We start from the raw sequence: 15,350 nt of genomic DNA, 5'->3' as shown, positions 1-15,350 counted from the left end.
ACCTTTGTGGTGTGGGGCAAAGGCAACGAACAGTTGTTTTGTCTTCCTGAAGGGTTTAGTCCTGTCGATGTAGTACATGAGGGCCCTCCGTACATCTAGTGTATGTAGTGCCCTTTCTGCAACAGTTTGTGGGTTTTGGAAGAAAACGGGCAGTTCAATAGTCTGATTCATGTGGAACTGCGATATTACTTTGGGCATGAATTTGGGGTTGGTACGTAGTACGACCCTGTTGGCGTGAACCTGAATAAATGGCTCTTGAACGGTTAGTGCCTGGAGTTCACTAACTCTTCTTAGGGAAGTGATCGCTATTAGGAAGGCCACTTTCCAGGTAAGGAATTGAATCTCGCATGAGTGTAGAGGTTCAAAGGGTGGACCCATCAGGCGTGTGAGGACCAAGTTGAGGTTCCACATTGGAGCCGGTGGGTGGCTAGGTGGAATGACTCGTTTGAGTCCTTCCAAGAATGCTTTGATGGCAGGCACTCTGAATAGAGAGAGGTGCTGCCTGGTTTGCAGATAGGCTGATATTGCGGTCAAATGGACACGTATAGAGGTGTACGCCAGATTGCATCTGTATAGGTGTAATAGATAACAAATTATGTTTTGTATGGATGCGTCTAGCGGGTTAATGTCATTATTATTGCAATAAATGACGAACCTCTCCCATTTGGCTGCATAGCAAGCCCTGGTAGTGGGTCTCCTGGCTTCCTTGATGATGTCCATACAGTCAGGTGGCAGGTTGAGATAGCCAAACTCTAGGACTTCAGGAGCCAGATCGCCAGGTTCAGCTGTTGCGGATCTGGGTGCTGAACCTCTCCATGGTTCTGCGTCAAATGCGCGGGTTTGATCCGCAGCCTTTGGTGCGGCACCACGGAAAGTTCGAGGAAGGTGGTGTACCACGGCTGCCGTGCCCACGTGGGAGCAACTAGGACGAGTGTCAGGGAGTGTTGTCGTAGTTTGCGAGCCACCAGCGGCGCTGGGGGAAAAGCGTACGCAAATCTGCCGGACCAGTTCATCCATATCGCATTGCCCTGCGACTGCGGATGTGGGAATCTGGCGGCGAAGCTTTGGCATTTTGCGTTTTCGCTTGTCGCGAATAGGTCTATCTCTGGATGACCCCACTGCTGGAAGTACGGTTGGAGTACTGATGGGTGTAACTCCCACTCGTGCATCTGGTGGCTGTGTCTGCTGAGCAGATCCGCCATCTGGTTGTCCTTGCCAGGGAGGTGTTCCGCCATGAGGAACATGTTCCTTTGAATGGCCCACTTCCACATGCTCCGAGCCAGATGAGACAACTGTGGAGAGTGTGTTCCTCCCTGCTTCTGTATGTAGTACATGGCAGTCATGTTGTCCGTCCGGATCAACACGACTTTGTTGCACAGATGTATTTTGAATGCCTTCATGGCCAGGAAGATTGCCATCAGTTCCAGAAGGTTGATGTGCATCTTCTTCTGTTGTGTTGTCCATAGTCCCTGCACTGTGTAGTGGAGTACATGAGCTCCCCATCCCTGGAGAGACGCGTCCGCTGTCAGTACTATTTGTGGAACAGGCTCTTGGAACGGTCGGCCCTTGCAAAGGTTTTGTGGATTCCACCAATGCAGAGAGTTGTATGCCCGACCGCTCACCAACACTAGGTCTTTCAACTGTCCTTGAGCCTGATTCCACTGACGTGCTAGGCACTCCTGAAGTGGGCGCATATGTAACCTCGCGTGCGGGACTATGAAGATGCAGGAGGCCATCATGCCTATCAACTGCATAAACACTCGCGCTGGAAGCGAGTGATTGGGTTTGAACTTGGAGATCAGCAGTTGTATGCTGTTGATCCTCACTAAATTTGGCTGAGCTGTGGCCGCCAGAGTGTCGATAGTCGCACCCAGGTACTGTTGTACGTGTGCGGGCTGGAGATGGGACTTTGGGTAATTTAGTGAGAATCCCAGACTGTGAAGAAGGTGAATGGTGCGGGACATGTGGCTTGCACATTGCTGGGCTGACTTCGCTTGAACGAGCCAGTCGTCTAGGTAGGGGTAGACGTGTATATGCTGCCTCCGTAAATGTGCTGCCACCGTAGCTAGGCACTTCGTGAAGACCCTGGGCGCTGTTGTCACGCCGAAGGGAAGGACTTTGAACTGATAGTGCTGCCCCTGAACAGTAAACCTGAGGTATTTTTTGTGTGAGGGGTGGATGGGTATGTAAAAGTACGCATCCTTGAGGTCCAGTGAGGCTAGGAAGTCTCCCTGCTTGAGAAGCGGAAGGACTTGCTGTAGAGTGAGCATGTGAAAGTGCTCTGAAAGAATGTACTGGTTCAGGGGTCTCAGGTCTAATATAGGCCTGAGCGACCCGTCCTTTTTTGGAATTAAGAAGTAGAGGGAGTAAACCCCCGTACCCTGCTCGTGGATGGGTACGACCTCTATAGCGCCTTTTAGAAGCATACTTTGCACCTCTTGCTGTAAGAGCGTTAAGTGCTCTGAGGACATAGGACGGTTTCTTGGTGGTATTGTGGGTGGAGTGGAGGTTAACTCCAGACAGTAACCGTATTTTATAATATCTTTGACCCACCTGTCTGTGGTGATGGAGTTCCACGTGGACAGGAACCTTTGTAGCCTTCCCCCGACAGGTGTTATGTGGTCGGGGGGGAAGGGAGAGGGCGTCACTGCTTGTTCTTGGGGGAGGACCTGGTGTTGCCGTAGCCACGTCCTCTGCCCTTTGTACTGGAGCCACGATATCCACCTCGGGTGTTTTTATCGTAGGTGGTCTGTGTATTGCCTTTGTTATACGTTTGTTGTGACCCCTGTCCTCTACCTGCCCCCTTGTTTCCTGGGCGACGAAAGGAGCCGCTCCGAAAGGACTGAGTTTGGAGGGCGCCCATGGACTTTGCAGTGTCCGTGTCCTTTTTTATCTTTTCAAGGGTGGTGTCAACCTCTGGGCCGAATAAATAGTCGGGGTTGACGGGCTGGTTTAGTATGTTGTTTTGTACCTCAGGCTTGAATCCTGAGATTCGTAGCCAGGCATGTCGTCGCAGCATGACGCTTGTGTTTATGGCCCTGGCAGCCGTGTCTGCAGCATCTAGTGCACATTTGATGGAAGCATTTGTGAGTAGCTGTCCCTCTCTGATAAGAATTTCTGCACCTTCTTTGAACTGGTCAGGGAGATGTTGGAGTAGTTGCTCCAATGTGTCATAGTGCGCTCTATCGTAGCGAGCGAGGAGCGCTTGAGTGTTGGCTATGCGCCATATGTTGGCAGCCTGGGCGGCAACTCGCTTGCCGGAGGTCTCTAGCACCTTGGACTCTTTGTCCGGGGGAGGAGCGTCACCTGTCGTTTGCGAGTGTGCCCTCTTGCGAGCATTCGCTACGACGATGGAGTCGAGTGGTAATTGTCCTTTGATGTAAGTAGGATCCCCAGGTGCTGATCTGTATTTTTTATCAATCCTGGGGTTTATCACTCGTGCCCTGGTGGGTTCCTTGAAAATGTCCTTAGCCGGTTTGAGGACCCCCTTCAGCATTGGCAGAGTTTTCACATGTCTTTCTGAGGATGCAAAGGTGTCCATTAGAAAGTCATCCTCAATGGTACCTGAGTGAAGCTGTACCCCATGGTTATTTGCAGCACGTTCAATAAGTGCGTTGAACGCCGCAGTATCCTCCGTGGGAGATGTTTTTGCCCCATAGAGTTGTGGGTCCTGTGTATCGAGAGGTGCACTGGGGTCTGCAGGGTCGCCCCAAGTTTGATCAGGGTCCTGCTGGTCATCAGGGTCTGTGTCTACATGGTAGGGTGCTTGGTCATCCATGTAGTCCTCCAATGCATCCGTGTCGGAGCGTGTGGGGGAGAACCGGTGTGGATCCTGGTAGGAGGAATGGAACGGTTCATAAAGGAGAGGTTCTGATTCCACAGGCAGCTTCCTTTTTAGTGGGATCCTGAAAGGGTCCAATGGCGGTTCCGAAGTTATTCTTCGGTCGTGGAGAATCATCCTGCCAGTGTCGGCGTCGATGACGCGTGACGGAGACGTCTCGTCCGGTGGAACCGGAGTCTGGGTAACCCGTGTCCTGAGTTGGAACATCTTCGGGATTGTTGACGGAGGCAAGCCGAAGGTAATGTTGGCTGGCCCCGTAGAGGGTGCTGGAGCTCCGATCGGGCCGGAACCCGACGGGTCTTTGAGGGCCGCCGTGGTTTTGTTGCTTTGCGTCGCACCAGGCCGCACTTGGGGCGTCTTTGAGGCTTTGGCACCGGGCAGGTTCGTATAGCCGGGCGTGGATTTTTTCAGTGCCGGCGGGTCTTCGAGTCGAGGTGTGGAGATCACCACCGACGTCCTCGATACGTGAGGCTTCGGCGTCGTCGAGGGAGCGACGCGTGGCGAAGCAGGCGGTATTGCCCCCGGTGTCGTTGGCGTCGGTAGCCGAGTAGGTTTCTCGGTGCCAATGGCCTTTTTCCGTTTGTCGACTCCGATGTCGCCCGATTCCAATTCGGCACCGAAGTCCCTCTTGGTGCGGTCGGTGCCGACGCGTTGCGCTGGCGTCGAAGGCGTGGAAGGCCTCGATCCGACCAAGGCCACTTTCAGTTTCGGTTTCGTTTGAACCGGAGCAGCTTTCGGTTTCGGTTTTGTGGTAGGGAAACCAGCTGGCTTATGCAGCAATGGCTGCCGCTGAACGTCCGAGGCCGGGCCCGAGGGCGGGGCCGAAGAACTACGGGATGGGTCTCGGGTAAGGCCCGAAGGCGATCCCTCGACCGGAGCCAAAGGCTGTGGCGCTGGTGTTTCTTCGGTTTGAACAGGTAGGCCTTGTTCATCATTGGAGCTACTCTCCTCGGCCCCTAAGGCCTCCTCGTCGTCTCCTACCTCGGTGTCGTCTCCACCTCTGTGGAAGAGTGACTCGTCGCCCTCGTCCGATCCGGGGTCGTGTTCGGAAACGGGACTGGAGGGTATGGCTTCTAATTCTTCGACGTCGGCCTCGTCGAAGATGTCTGTTGGGGCCGGTGCCGCGTGCCGCGCCTCGAGTCTCGCCGCTCTTCGGTTCCTTAGAGTCTTCTTGGAACGGAACCGGGCACAGGCCATGCATGTCGATTCGTCGTGGTCCGGTGAAAGGCATTTGTTGCACACCGGATGGACGTCGATGTGTGGGTACTTCGCATTGCATACCGGACACCTTTTGAATGGCGTCCTGGATTCCATCGTCGAAGTAGTCGATGGACAGGTAAATGCGAAAGAAGTCGGTGCTGAAAAGTTAGTAAACTAACAAATTCTATCGAAACCCGATCGATAAACAGTACCGACGCGAACTAAAGGCCTTTTGGCCTCGACCAAATATTTTCCTAACTTGAGCTAAGATAGCACATCCGAACCCAATGGCGGAAAAAAACAATCTGAGGATGGAGAGGATGCCCATGCGCACTGTAGTCCAGGGGAGGAGTCACCTATCCAAGGATACTTCGAAGACTCTTCCAGGACAACAACGTGCAAACATCCGGACCCAACACTAGGCGGCGATCTATGCACAGATATGAATTCAGCAGCCCACATGCCTCGAACACCTTGATTTATCGCCTTATTAGCCCTGGTGATGTATTGATCAATTGGGCCAGATGTATGCACTGCCCCATGTGCAGTTTTGCTCCTGCTACCCCTAGCCATCATGCCAGTGATATTACAATGTGGACTACCAGATGACGAAACAGACAATTATCAGTTAAAAGTTGAACGGTTGTAAACAATTTATCATGAAACAGCACGGCAGTCCTTAAAGCAAAAGTAAGAGGGGGAGCCCAGTCCAGTCTTACCCGGTCTTTAACGGGCTTAAACTGGCCCGCCCTTGGCCCGGGCTTCGCCCGCGCGCGTCCCGCGCTGCGGAGCACCTGTCACAGATTTGAAGACCCCCGGCGCAGCCCGATGACAGCAGTGGCTAGCGCCAGGAGTGGGATGCTGGGATGTGTAGTTTCCCTCCAGCCGTTCCCCTCACGGCAGTCTGCGGGCAAAAGCGCTATTTCGGCCGTTCCCCTCACGGCAAAGAAATGTAAGTGATTGCAGGCAGAGATGGCCAAATGATTTCCTAGCGTGTCCCGCGCTGCGGAGCACCTGTCACAGATTTGGAGACCCCCGGCGCAGCCTGATGACAGCAGTGGCTAGCGCCGGGAGTGGGATGCTGGGATGTGTAGTTTCCCTCCAGCCGTTGCCCTCGCAGCAGTCTGCGGGCAAAAGCGCTATTTCGGCCGTTCCCCTCACGGCAAAGAAAATGTAAGTGATTGCAGGTAGATGGCCAAATGATTTCCTAGCGCGTCCCCCATGTCAGGCTGCATTTCTTGGTGCAACGAAAAATGAACAGTCGTGATGATACACATCCCTGTGTACCATGGCCCGATACACAATGTAAGGTATAGGTAAGTCACCCATATTGCAGGCCTTACAGCCCTAAGGCAGAGTGATCTATACCCAATGTGTGAGCATATCTGCATGAGCAGATATAACCCTACAAAATCACGTTCATTCTTGGATATTGTAAGTGCATTAGGAAGCCAAGGAGAATACATGGGCTGGAAACTTGTTATTATGAGTTTCCTTGCTCCATGATGGCTTCACTGTACCCTAAGATGTTTGGTACCAAAAATCTTGTCTTAATAAATCCTCACGGATGCCAGTGTTCGATTTATTAATTAATGCACCAAGAAAACCCTTTAAAGGGTCACCTGAAAACCTAACAAGCACTGGTGTGGGGTCTCATTAGTCTAAGCCAGCCTGCCACCACAAGACATGTCTTGGCCTCATGGGATTAGAGCCAGAGTTCTCAAAGGCCAGGAACAAAGCCTGCTCTGGGCAGAGGTGCTTCACACCTCCTCCAGGCCAGGGTGGCCTTCCAAGGCGGGAAGCTTCAAAGGCGATGCCGCCTTTGAAATGTGACCTAGGCAGCTCCAGCTAGTGGAGCATGCCAACTCCCCTTTCCTGCTCCACATTTGGTGGGAGGACAGGTGGGAAAATAGGAGGTGTGTCCCCATTCAGCCGGCACCACCCCTAAGGTGGGGCATGAGATGTGGACCCCCTTTTCATTTCCTTCCATATTGATTGGAGGGAAAATTAGCCGATTAGGGTCATGGTAGTGCCCCTTTACCAGGAAGTGGTCACTTAGAGAGTGCTGACTCCCTAAAGGTAGGTAGCCCATTGGCTACTACCCGTCTCCCACTTTAACACCTTTAGTATTTAGGTGAGATACCTGGACCCTGAACTCAGATTCAACGGACACAGAGACGAAAATGACAAAGAAGAGCTGATGACCCGAGACCTGAAGCCCTGCAGCAGACAATTGGCACCAAACCCTGCCGGCTGCCTTAAGGACTCAACAATCGAGGTGTGCAGTCTTGTCCTCCAACTGTGAGGCCTCCAAGAATCTCGGAGCTCCTCCAGTCTTGTAGAAATTACCAAAGAACTACTTTGGAGTGGAGGTACCGCTCCCCTGCAGCCCACAGGCACCAAACCGTAGAATCTGATTTTACAGACTTGATGCTCTCCGTCGACTCCGATGCAGCACCCAAACCAAAAGGGTACACCAGCTCCAGAGGGTCAGATCTGTCTCCCCACCAAGTTTGGAGACACCAGGATCTACTGGAGCCATGCAGCACAAACCGGTACCGGACCCTCTGCAGTATTCACAGAGACGAAGAGTCCAATCCGGACTCTAACTGCCCAGGAAGCAAGCACCAACGGAAGGATGTTGAGACTCTTGAGACCCACTCTGTGAGTGGCCCAGCTGCCCTAATATCCCCTCTCCAAACTGCCTGTTGCTGAACACGAGGAAATCTTGAAGCTGCTCTATCTGCTCTGCACCCAGACTGTCAGGCCTAAGTACCGAGGATCCAGCTGTGCTCCCATGGTCCAGAGGCCCTTGCAACCGTCTCCCTCGAGTGGGACCCCTCAGACATACCTTTAAGTTCCCTTGTGCAGTGTGTTTTCAGATGGTCCCCTTATTTGTAGCACACCAGGTACCAACAACCTCTGCACCCTGCTTGCTCCCGGCCGAATCAGGGACGCTTCTGAGAATCTACTGGTGGAACATTGGGCCTGTAAGAAACGTTTGTAATAAAAAACACTTAGGAAACTATTAAACTAGTGGACCTTCAAAATTCCAGAAAAAATATATGTAAACCCATATTCATATCCAAAACATTTATTAATACAAAAATGTTTTTAGTTAATAAACAGTAATTACATATATGTACAACTTTTTCTGTACCTAGTCAATTTAAAAAAGTAGAAACACATTATAGGTTTATTTCTACAATATAGTCTCTAGTAAAAATGTTCTTTCATACTCCCACATTCATCCAGTACCTAGCATTTCCTTGATATTATTCAGACAAGAGATGATCTACAAAAACGTTTACTTTTATGGGTACATTAATGATTTGTATATTGTTCTTCTACAACCACTATACACATAATCTCTAATATCTTATTGCATATTAATCATTTGGAGTTCCCACTGATAAGGAATCTCCAACAGATTATAAGATAAATAGTACAACTAAGTGGGGTCGGAACATCATAGTATGCTGTATAACCAGAGAGACAAATACATCATTCCCATGGCTGAAAAAAAGTGGTGTCCTATGCGCGTTTCGGCTGTGAACCTTCATCAGGAAGCCATGAATTATTTGAAACCTTACAGCTGCACAGTGGCAGTCTGGATGAGTGACAGCTGCCTGAAGCTCAACTCAGAGAAGACCGAGGTCCTCATCCTGCACCTTTGCCTGTGACAACATCTGGTGGCCCGCCGCCCTCGGGAGCCCACCCATCCCTACAGAACACGACCGGAATCTCAGCATCATCCTCGACTCCTCCCTCTTAATGAACCGCCAGATAAACGCTGTCGCCTCCACCAGTTTCAACTACCTTTGCATCCTCCGCAAAACCTTCAAATGGATCCCCCCAGACTGCAGGAGGACCGTCACCCACGCACTCATAACCAGCAGACTGGACTGCAGCAACGTCCTCTACGCCAGAATCAACAAAACTCTTCTACACAAACTCCAAACCATCCAGAACTCCACAGCCAGACTCGTCCTCGGAACACTGCGTCACGAGCACATGACCCGACATCTACAGGGCCTCCACTGGCTCCCCGTTGAGAAGAGGGTCACCTTCAAACTCCTCACCCACGCCTACAAATCCCTCAACAACATCGGACCCAAATACCTCAACAAGAGAGTATCCTTCCACGTATCCAAGAGGAACCTCCGCTCCGCCAACCTTGCCCTGACAGAGGTCCCCTGCATCTGCAGAAACAGAACAGGCGGGAGATCTTTATCCTACGTCACAGCCAAAACCTGAAATGAGCTCCCGGTGAACATCCGACACTCCCGACCCTGCACACGTTCAGGAAGGATCTCAAGGCCTGGCTCTTAGACTGATCTGGAGCCGCCGACGCCCCCCACCCCCCCCACCCCAGCACCTTGTAACCCTCACAGGTGAGTAGCGTGCTTTATAAACCCTTGATTGATTGAAGGTCTAGGAGAGATTGAATGATGACTGTTATTTTTGTTGATAAATGTCCCAATAGTTTGAAGAAAAGTGAATCTGTAGGGGATGGAGAGGAGTTTGGTTATCCCCTGTATGATTAATCCTTACGATGTATTGTGTGGATTACACCTCGTTAGAAGTCACGGTGCCGGATAAAGCATCTCAATGAACCTAAACGCACTTTGACAGCATTTTGTCTGCATACGGCGTTGGAGAAGTTCACACGATTGTTTAGCGTCTACCGAGCGGATGTGACTTGCTTACTTGCAGGAGTATTGGGCCTGGCCTTGCTACTTACTTAAATCTGGAAGGTGAATCTTGAAATCCAATGGTATGATTTTATATGCATTTTCTTGTTTCTTCCCATTGAATTCAATGTTGCATAAGTACGCACAAAAGTAATTCATTTTACGAACTTTGAAAATTCATTTTCTAAAAAGAAAAAAATTACATGCACATCAATGTTATTTGTTTAAACTGGCCTTGGATTTATTCTTGAGTGTGTGTATTTTATTTATTGCCTCTGTGAGTACAACAAATGCTTAGTACTACCCTCCGATAAGCCCAACTGCTCGCCCACAGTACTACAAATAGAGCATTAGTATTATCTGCATTTGCATCTGTATACCAATCTGGTCTCACTGGACTCTCTGCACAGTGTACTTAATTTTAGTGCACGATATAGAGAGCTGGCATCCTATATCTACTGGGAAATTGACGCAGTTAAGTGAGAGAACTCGACTTTATAGCTGTGGCTTTACAATAGAGAGTTTTTTCTTAGTTGCCTTGTATAATACGTGTATCCTATATGCTTTCAAAGGTGGAGTGATGCTAGGTCTGTTAGTGGTAGTCACAACAGAGTGCAAGGGACCCTCAGAAGTAGCCATGAATTCTGTCTAGCACCTCTCTCATGTCCACATTTCTTGCACCCATACGTCTCTTATGTTCCCATGACTTGCGCCCAGGGGGTCTGTTCACTGCCTGTCACTTACATTCTGTTACTACATGGCTGTTCCTCTTTTTTCAAGTTGACCCCCACATTTTCGACTGATGCTGTTTTGAGAGTGCACTGGGGCCTGCTAGCTTTACACCAGTGCAAGTGTTCTCACCCTATACACACTGCGTGTTGAATTGGATACCCCAATCGGTATAAAGGTACCTAGGGCATGTAAAGCAGTGTCCACTCAGGGCTGCAGCACCGATTATGCCACCCTGTATGTGCCCTCCCAGCCTGCCAGGACAGCGCTTTCACTGCAAGTTTGACTTTGCCATTCACACCAATTCCAAAGCCAGCCTATCCCTTAACACTATATTTAAGTCTCGCCTACGAAGTGCCTATACAGCGCTAAGGCAGGGAGCTGTATTTTTAAGTAAGACATATATTTTGTATATTTTAACAGTAAGACTTCAAAATTGTCGTTTTACTGTGGATAAAGTTAGTTGACCCATTGGCTAACACAGGGTCAGCGGTTGGCACTCCAACCTGCCTAAATCCTGCATTGGCCTACCTAACTGGGTCATGCAAATTATCAAATTAATCATCGTATTAAACCCAACTCTTCTAATGCTTTATGTTCCGATGCTGCAGAAAATCCTTACATTCTCAACTGCTAGAGGCCAGGCCATTATCAGACTTCACAATGTCTGGAATGCCCCATGTCGCACAGATGCTATTCAGTCTCTCAATGACATGTTTATGAGCTGTGGATAAAAGATCTTCAATGATTGGGGAGAGGAGTTGGTCTAATGGCTAGGGCAGTCAACCCCAAATCTTGGGAACTGGGTTGGAGTCTCGGCAATGACGCAAACATCCTGTGATTCTGGGCAAATCAATTAATCTCCCCGTGTCTAACAAAAATGAATGTGTCACCTGTAATGCAACTGGTGCTTTACATAGCCCGATTCAGGCCAAGTTCCCGCTATATAAAACTCTGGGGAAAAAAATAAAAAATAAATGATTGGGAAGCGGAAGTATTCGTCCACAATTACTAGCAAATGATGTTGGCTATTGAGCGGAACAAAGAAATCGATGGCTATTCTCTCTCAGGCATGCTTAGGGAGTTCTGACATGTTAAACATATCTTGTCACATTTGTAGAAAGGCAGTTGCATAGATGACAAGCCTTTAGTTCCTTTTCAACCCTCTCATCTAAGTATGGGAACAAAACTATCTCTGAGAGTTCTTTGTGGCAACAATACCACGATGTCTTTCATGAGCCAGTTCAATCATTCATTGTCCCAGACTCGCTGGATTTAGTATCCTCAACCTTCGCGATATGACTCCTTCTTGAGTTACGGAAGTTCATCTTTGACAGGTTTGTACTTTTGATATTCACCATTGTTGGTGAGAGGTCGAGTATGTTGGTTCCATGACTGATCTATATCTTCCAACTTCAGTATGTCACTATCATGACTTGTAGCAGTAATGAGCCGGGCTAACGATATAGCAGCTGATGTGCTCAGTTTGATGCAGGCGTCAGCCGTCTTGGATGGAGTACCTTGACCTTGTAAAGGCTCTCTGGAAAAATAAATAAGCAGGATTTTGATCCTCTCCTGGGTGATGAACAATGGTGTAATCATGCAATCCTATTCCTCACCTTTCAAAGCAAGGATGCATCTTGGCATTTGGATTGCCAAAGGTAGTCAGTAAAACTGGATGATCAGTTACCAGCATAAAATGTTTTTCATAAACAAGCCCATGGAAATATTCCCAAGCCAATACCACAGCTAAGCTTTCTTTTTCAGGTTGTGAATAAGCACACTGTTTGGGATAAACTTCTACTGGGATATGCCACAAGGTGCTTTCGTGCATTTGGCTGTACACTGTGCTGTGCTGTGCAGGAATGGCGCCTAACCCACCAGGGCTAGCATCAACAACAACAACCTCTGTATGAAGCTTTGGATTAAAGTAGGCCATTTCAGTAGCATTTTTATTGGCTGGTTTGATTTTCTCTAAACTTTTCTTGCATTCCTGTGACCACCTGTATTAAACATTTCTCTTCGTCAACTCTAGTAATGGTGCACTCACAGTCGCAAAGTTTTATATGTATTGTGAACAGTAACTGGGCATGCCAAGAAAATAACATGGCATAGAAACATCTTGTCGGGACAGTGCTTGTACTTTGGCAGGATCAGGTGTCAAAGATATGGCCAAAGAACTTTAGCTTCTATTTATGGAACACACATTTGTCTGTGTTTAATGTCAAACCTGCATCAGTAAGTAAAAAGCATACTTGTATGAGAACATTATTATGCTCCTTCTGTGTAGCTCCGAAACCCAATATGGCATTGCTATAATTAAATGCATTTCCAACAGGCTGTATGATACGTCGAATGACATCTTGAAAAATTTCTGCAGCCGATGACACACCAAAACTAAGTCTTTTGTATCGAAACTGACCAACATGTGTAGGAAAGGTTGTAATGTACCTGCAATTTTCTTCTAGTTCCAACTTATGATAACCTTTCTTTAAAATCAAGGCGCGAGAAAAAATTTGCACCGTTTAACTGTGTTATCATCCCAGCAATATGTGGACCCAGATGTTGTTCTCTTTTAATTGCCTTGTCCGACGCATGTCAACACATATGCATGCAGCTCCTTCACGGTCCTTTTAGGCACTACCACTATTGGTGAAACCCATGGTGTAGGACCAGTAGAAAGCTCAATAATGTCATGTTTAAGTAACGATTCAAGTTATTTTTCAACACCTTCTTTTAAGTGGAAAGCAATTTGTCTAGGTCTCCTAGCAGCAGGACGGACATCTTCATTAATAAGCAATTTCACTTTCATAGTCATTTGCTTTCCTAAACCATGAAACAACAAAGGGAATTGACTTACAATTTCTTGATGTGCATTCATGACGCTATTCACAGAAATCTGTCCCATATCAGCAGCTGTGCTGAAGCAGAGTAAACAGGCATGTACCTTGAGGTACATGGAAGGGTGCTTACACCTACATTTTGTATGTTTCTTCATTGCAACAAACAAACCTTTACTTTTTATGGGTGATTATGCGGCCCATGTATACACTTTCGTTTTCCATTGTATCGGTCGCTGTAATGGAGAAAGTTCATTATATGTAGGGTCACTGGAATTATGCGATTGTGTGGGCGCTGTGATTTTCGCATAACTATAGATGTGTCACATTTTGCCATTTAATCCATCATCTGCCGCATAATCTGTAGATTTTAACAAAAAAATTGTCTCTAGCTCAAATGGTTCAAACATGACTCAAAGTGCGGCAATACATGTTGCAGCGCAGTGAAAGGCTTTTTGCAAAGCTGGACTGATCACCTTTCTGTTGTCCTATTGCTATAATTGGATGGTAAACTGACACTAATGAAGTGCAACCAATGCCCAAAGAGTGATACTAAGTATAAAAATGATGAAAAAATGAAGTAATAGGATTACAAAATGTGCTGTAATATGATGCATAATTTGCCTCTTTTTGCCACATAATTTGGGCCTCTCCTCCCGCATAATTCCTGTGGCCCTTTTTCTTCACGCATTATGTTTATTGACGCACCACTGTTGCTGATAAAAGTTACAAACATCCGTTCATTTTCAATGTAATCTTTAGAGAATGTTTGGTATGGGTTTGGTGTTTTCGGCATGTCGACTGCCATTTTTCCTCACATGCAGTCTGTGAGAAGTTGGCCTGGTATATGCTGTTCACTAGTTAAAGTGGACACCTTGCACCAGTACAATTCGACTCTTATGATAGTAGGTTTAAGACAACCTTTAAAGAAAGCTATCCTAGTGGTAGCTGTGGAGATCAGCCTTCAGGCTAAGTCTTGGAAGGTATGTAAATCAGCTTGTTTTACCACATAATCTCTTGAATTACCAAATGAAAGGACACCACACAGGTATATATATCAAATATATATGTATTTATTACTAAACAACTTTCTACTAATCTCTTTATGAGATTAGAAGTCAGGAACATATGCACAAATCAACGTTTCACAATAAATTAAGCACAAATATGGTTGGGGCCCTAGGGGCGTACCAGACAATATACTAAAAAAGAGACTTCGAGACAACAACTTGCAAAGGGACAAGGCCTAGGGCCTTCAGAAGCGTTGGGGCCTCACGAAACAACCCAAGGCAGGTAAGTAAAGGACCCACGGGGGACGCATGCAGTGTGTTAACACAGCCGCGAATCCCCGTTGACTTCAACGGTGCAAGTCACGGTTGGAAATTAAGAGTTTAATGGTACTTCGGGAGAGTCTACAAGCAAGTCACTTACAGGGTAAGTAGTTCTAGAGCCAACACCCACAGGAGCACCGTAGTGCTGGAGTTACCTTACCCAGGGAAGCCGGGTGCATAGGTGTCGGGTCGCGGCGTTGTTTTTAATGGGAGCCAATGAAGACTTGCTGCTTGTGAAGACAGAAGAAGTGTCCGGTGGAATCCAAGCCTGGATTCAGAAGAAGGAAGACCTGAAAGCAGAGGGGACAATGTTCAAAGTCACTTGGCAGTGACCCGGGGCAAGGAAGATGGATGCCCACAGTCGTCGGGTGTTTTCAGGTAGTTCACCGGTGTCTTGACTCTCCAGCCACGAGGTCCAGGAGGCGTCGACAACGACCAGGAGCTGGATTCGGTGTGTCCCACAAAGTCTGTAGCTTACTGCAGTGTCGGTGACCAGATTGGAGCCAACAAGCCTTGGTAATAGCAAGTCTCGTGGAAAGGACAAAAAGTCAGCAGTGCAGACCAGCAAGGTCTGGGAGACTCACCCAGCGAGGGTAAGTCAGGAAAGGCCTGGAGCAACCAGGGGAGCCCTTTGAAATTGTAGGAAAGTCTTCAGGGGACCCACAAGCCAGCCAGCAAGGGATCGCGAAGACGCCTCAGGAGGATCCACTCAACA

At 48.1% G+C, this 15,350-nt stretch overlaps 1 protein-coding gene across 4 annotated transcripts in view; it reads right to left on the bottom strand.

Moving 5' to 3' along the window:
• The window catches only part of LOC146822335 (uncharacterized), a 71,371-nt gene that overhangs the window by 23,441 nt on the left and 32,580 nt on the right, over positions 1–15,350 (bottom strand). For 2 of the 4 annotated variants that reach the window (XM_085613415.1, XM_085613414.1), the window contains one exon: positions 7,893–8,029. The exons of the other annotated variants lie outside the window; for them this stretch is intronic. The gene's annotated coding sequence lies outside the window, so the exon portion shown is untranslated. The remainder of the gene's footprint in view (positions 1–7,892; positions 8,030–15,350) is intronic. 4 annotated transcript variants of the gene reach the window in all.

The sequence above is a fragment of the Triturus cristatus genome, chromosome 6, assembly GCF_964204655.1.
Source record: "Triturus cristatus chromosome 6, aTriCri1.1, whole genome shotgun sequence".
Lineage (NCBI taxonomy): Eukaryota > Metazoa > Chordata > Amphibia > Caudata > Salamandridae > Triturus > Triturus cristatus.
This window is presented reverse-complemented; position numbering and strand designations above follow the sequence as displayed.